The 5,231-nt window shown below is 43.4% G+C and overlaps 1 pseudogene; it reads right to left on the reverse strand.

The window, feature by feature from the left end:
* Nucleotides 1–3,036, reverse strand: part of LOC105552832 — a 7,804-nt pseudogene extending 4,768 nt beyond the window's left edge.
* Between the last annotated feature and the right edge of the window lie 2,195 nt (nt 3,037–5,231).

Below are 5,231 nucleotides of genomic sequence, written 5' to 3' on the forward strand. Positions count from 1 at the left end.
TCTCTTTCTTTCTTTCTTTCTCTTTCTTTCTTTCTTTTTCCTTCCTTCCTTCCTTTCTTCTCTTTCTTTCTTTCCTTTCCCTCCCTCCCTCCCTCCTTTCTTTCTCTCTCTTTTCTCCCTTCCTTCCTTCCTTCCTTCCTTCCTTCCTTCTTTTCTTTTTTCTTTTCTTTTCTTTTCTTTTCTTTTCTTTTCTTTTCTTTCTTTTCTCCTTTGTTTTTGTTTTTGAGACAGAGTCTCACTCTGTTACCTAGGCTGGAGTGCAGTGATGTGATCTCAGTTCACTGCAACCTCCGCCTCCTGGGTTCAAGCGATTCTCCTGCCTCAGCCTCCTGAGTAACTGGGGAGTACAGGCACCTGCCATCACGCCTGACTAATTTTTGTATTGTTTTTATTTTTATTTTTATTTTTTTTGTGAAGGAGTCTCACTCTGTTGCCCAGGCTAGAGTCCAGTGGCACAATCTCAGCTCATTGCAACCTCTGCCTCCTGGGTTCAAGTGATTCCCCTGCCTCAGCCTCTTGAGTATCTGGAATTACAGGCACCCGCCACAACACCTGGCTAATTTTTGTATTTTTAGTAGAGATGGGTTTTCACCATGTTGACCAGGCTGGTCTTGAACTCCTGACCTCAGGTGATCTGCCCGCCTCGGCCTCCCAAAGTTCTGGGATTATGAGGCGTGAGTTACCGTGCCCAGCCAATTTTCGTATTTTTAGTAGAGATCGGCTTTCACCATGTTGGCCAGGCTGGTCTCCAACTCCTGACCTCAGGTGATCTGCCTGTCTTGGCCTCCCGAAGTGCTGGGATTACAGGTGTGAGCCACCGTGCCAGGCTGTTTTCATTATACAGATGATAATGAGACTTACTGATACAGAAAAATTGTTCCCAAGGCTAATTTTTAATTGTAATTTTTAAAAGTAGGGCAGGTTGTATGTGGTGGTTCATGCCTGTAATCCCAGAACTTTAGGCAGATTAGAAGTTTGAGGCCAGCCTGGGCAATGGGACAAAATTTTTTGTCCCTACAAAAAATACAAAAAGGAGCTGGGCATGGTACTGTGCACCTGTAGTCTTAGCTCCTCAGGAGGCTGAGGTCAGAGGATGGCTTGAGACTGGGAGGTCAAGGCTGCAGTGAGCCATTATTATGTCTCCACACTCTAGCCTGGGTGGCAGAGAAAGACCCTGTCTCAAAAAATAAAAAAAAGGTAGAGCATTTAAGGGTATGCATAGTATAATCTTTTGTATATAAAGATGTCTGCCTATTCATAGAAAATGGCTAGAATTATATATAATACAATGCTACTAGTAATTGTCTTTTTGTACTATTAAGAATTTTTCTGAAATGTCTACAATAAACATATTATGACTTCTGTAAAAAAGAAAAAAGTATTTACAAATACTTGAAACAGGAAAGATTACTTTGGCAGCATTTATAAGAATGAATGAGAGAGACTGGATGAGAGATTGTTGTAGTGGTTCAGGAAAATGGCAATGTAAGTAAGAACCAAGGTCATGGTGTGGATGGAGAAGGAAAAGCTGACTGAAGACATATTCAGCAGTCCTATGAGAACTGTAAACACATACCACACCTTCAAGTCAGTAATAAAATTGGTCTTTCAAAAGAGCCAGCATGATTTTTCCATATCCTTAAAGTATCTTCAAATATGCGTTTGAAGAAACTCAGGGTTTTGGCTTTCTAGCTTGTTTAGCTACATTAATGGACATACAGTTGAGCAAAAAGGAGAATATGAGAAAAGGATCAGACTGTGGAAGAAGATAAAAATTCAATTTTGCATGTGTGCAGTTTGAAGGGCTTATGGGAGATGTACTAAGAGCTGAATAGAGGATGCCGGGGCACAAGGAGTCCACTGAGAAGACTGAAGAGGCGTAGTGTGCCCGAACAGCCCAGAATGGGCTAGTCTGGGTTGAAAGCCTGGTAAGAATGACCAGTTGGACAAGTTTGAGGTTGCTTTCATTTCAGCTTGCTGTGAAACCTGCAAGTAATCAGCAGAACAGGCACAGGAAATGAGAATAATAAAAGCGAATGAGTACACTCTGGAGGTTCTTCTGCCTCATCATGGAGTCGTAACCAAAGTTCAAGGGTCAGTGCAGCCTTTCTCAAGTCTGATCTTCAATTCACTGTTTTTCAGGTGGGGAAAGCCCTCAAGAGTCTAAGTTAAGGCACTGAAGGCCACTTTATTCCTTGCTGTGCCATAGGCACATGTTCCTGTGTTTTCTTTTCTTACTGCCTCTTCACCGGCATCAGGGCCTCCTATGGTATATCAAGATGGTCAGAGAGACCAGAGGAAGAAGTCAAAGGAAGAGAGAATATCAGGGAAGAAATTGTCAACAATAGCAGCTGCCAGAGAAGTCAAGAAATATAAGTACTGAAAAGTTCCTGTGACATTTGGCAAGGTACAGGCTATTTGCAGCCATATGTGTAGAGTACCACCAAGCTCAGATTCCCATGAAAGTCATTTTCATTCTCATGAAATAAAATCAAAGTGATTTTTTGCTTTCCTTTCTTTTTTTTTTTTTTTTTTTTGAGATGGAGTCTTGCTTTGTCTCTCAGGCTGGAGTACAATGGCGCAATCTCAGCTCACTGCAATCTCTGCCTCCCGGGTTCAAGCGATTCTTCTGCCTCAGCCTCCTGATTAGCTGGGACTATAGGCATGCGCCACCACGCCCAGGTAATTTTTGTATTTTTAGTAGAGATGGGATTTTGCCGTGTTGGCCAGACTGGTCTCCAACTCCTGACCTCAGGTGATTCACCCGCCTCGGCCTCTTGAAGTGCTGGGATTATAGGTGTGAGCCATCACCCCTGGCCTGATTTTTAGCTTTCCTATTTGACTTTTAATTGAAACTTCAGCAAAAATTACTGTTGTCAGCAAAGTGTTAGTAAAGCCTGTATCTAGATTCTCTAGCAGTTTGGGATAAGATGATTCTATGAGTTGATGATCTGTAGAGTGTTAGGAGAATGCCGGTAGCACAAATGTCTCTTGGCCTTACCCACTGGTGAAGACAAATGTGACATTTACAGCCATGCTTCAATCCATGTCTACCAGAAAGTCTAGTCAGTCTAGAAATCAGTGGCCCCTGCCTGGTGCGGTGGCTCATACCTGTAATCTCAACATTTTGGGAGGCCGAGGTGGGTGGATTGCTTGAGGTCAGGAGTTCACGACCAGCCTGGCCAACATGGTGAAACCCCATCTCTATAACGCAAACAAACAAACGTAGCAATCAGTGGCCCAAGTTGTTGACCAAGTTATCTGCCAGCCTTCTTTGGGTGCTGACCTGCACCCTTCTCAGGTAGGGACCACAGCATAGCCTGTGTTGCTGCTGACCTCTTCTCCCAACACTTTCCCCCCAGAATACCAATCTCCAGTATTCTTCCACAGCTGTAAGCAGCTGGAAAACATTTTCCTTCTCCTGGGTATTTATTTCAGGGGAGGCTCCTATAGCTGAGCTCTTGAGCCCTAGGGACACATTCTCTTCTTCATGCTTTAAGCTCCTCTTTCCCAGAGCAAAGGAGCACTTGAGTGTGGAGGGTAGGGAAGAAAATCCTACTGAATTGGGGGATAATCAGGCAACTGTTCTGGGAACCTTCAGCGTCCACATTGTGCTGCCCTCTCTAGCCCACTGCTATGGACTGAATTGTGTTTCCCTCCCCTCCTCAAATTCATATGCTGAAGCCCTAACCTGCTATGTGACTGTATCTGGAGAAAGGGTGTTTAGGAAGTAATTAGGGTTATATGAGGTATTAAGGGTGGTGTCCTAATCACACAGGACTCTGGTTTTATAAGAAGAGGAAGATTCCCATTCTCTCTCTCTGTCTCAATCTGCTATGTGAGCACACTTTCTGCAAGCCAGGAAGAAGGCCCTCACCAAAACCCAACCGTGCTGGCTCCCTGATCTTGGACTTCCAGCCTCTGGAATTGTGAGAAAATAAATTTCTGTTGCTTAAGCTACTTAGTCTATGGCATTTCATTATAGCAGCCAGGATGCCAGACTCCTTCATTCATGGTGATTTTCTTTTAGTGGACCTATTGTCTCTTCTAATAGTCCAGGCTAGGCTTTTTTTTAAAGGAACTGCCAGTCCATCATACAGGGTTGTATATCTCAATTGTGGGCAGAGTCCAACATCTCTTCCACAGGGCTCTTGTGCACATCAAGAAATGGGACTGGGTACTCATTGTTTCTAGATCTTCCCAGCAAGTGAAAAAACTACTGGATGTTGGTTTTCCCAGAGCATATTATGGACTTCTGGGATGACTCAGGTCTGTCAGGGTCATCTCTGACTCATGGAATCCTCAGTTACCCTTCTATAGCTGAACAAGAGAAACACATTAAAGGAGGGCATGTGAGTCTCTAGCACAATTATAATTACTGGGGTTTATAAAGCCAGGTGAATGTCAGAGTTAATAATGCTTAGACTTTTCTGGAAGGGATGAGGCAGCTCCATTCTAATAGTCTATTGGACCAGCTTCATTTGGGGCCTTAAACCAAAGTAATACAAATATCTGCATCTTTTTACATCTGTCACTGTTTATTATTTGGTTTTCCATCTGGCCTGCTCTGAAGCAGGAGGGGAAGAGAGCACAGAGGGAAATCATGAGCTCTTTGGAGGAATTAGTGCCAGATATTAAATCTATAAACAAAATAGATTGAACTGGAAAGAATGAGTCAGAGACAAAGGAAGCAGTAAAACCAGTGAATATCACCCTAGAAAATATCACCTGAAAGTGCTGGCAGCATCTTCCTGGTGTATTTGTGATTGTCCCTGTGGTGGATGCCTTTAAATCCGATCAGCACAATTTGGTGCTTGAACTGCTTGTGCTTCACAGCTCTCTGTTGGGGTCCCTTTTCACTGTTTCCTCCTGTCTAGCCCTTATATCCATTTCTATAATGCAAGCTGATGACCCATGGTGAGATTTTTCTTTCCTCTGGTGATAAAGATCCTGTTACTCCAGGTTCCTGTTTCAGCAGAGCATGAAGAGAGTTATGCCGATTGATTGAGACCAAGCTGGAGTGAAATAAGGATTTTACTTGAGGGTCCATTAGTCTTCCTGCATCATGCCCCAGAGAGTCCTGAAAACTGGTGGTTATCCAAGTGCCTTGCCTTCTTGGGGTTAGCTTGTTTAGAGGTTGCAAACTGGCAGCCCCTAGGTTATATGTATTTTATTTGGCCCACCCAGGATTTGAAATTAGTTGTCAACATTTAAATATAGGGATATTTCCT

The sequence above is a fragment of the Mandrillus leucophaeus genome, unplaced genomic scaffold (assembly GCF_000951045.1).
Source record: "Mandrillus leucophaeus isolate KB7577 unplaced genomic scaffold, Mleu.le_1.0 Scaffold576, whole genome shotgun sequence".
Classification (NCBI taxonomy): domain Eukaryota; kingdom Metazoa; phylum Chordata; class Mammalia; order Primates; family Cercopithecidae; genus Mandrillus; species Mandrillus leucophaeus.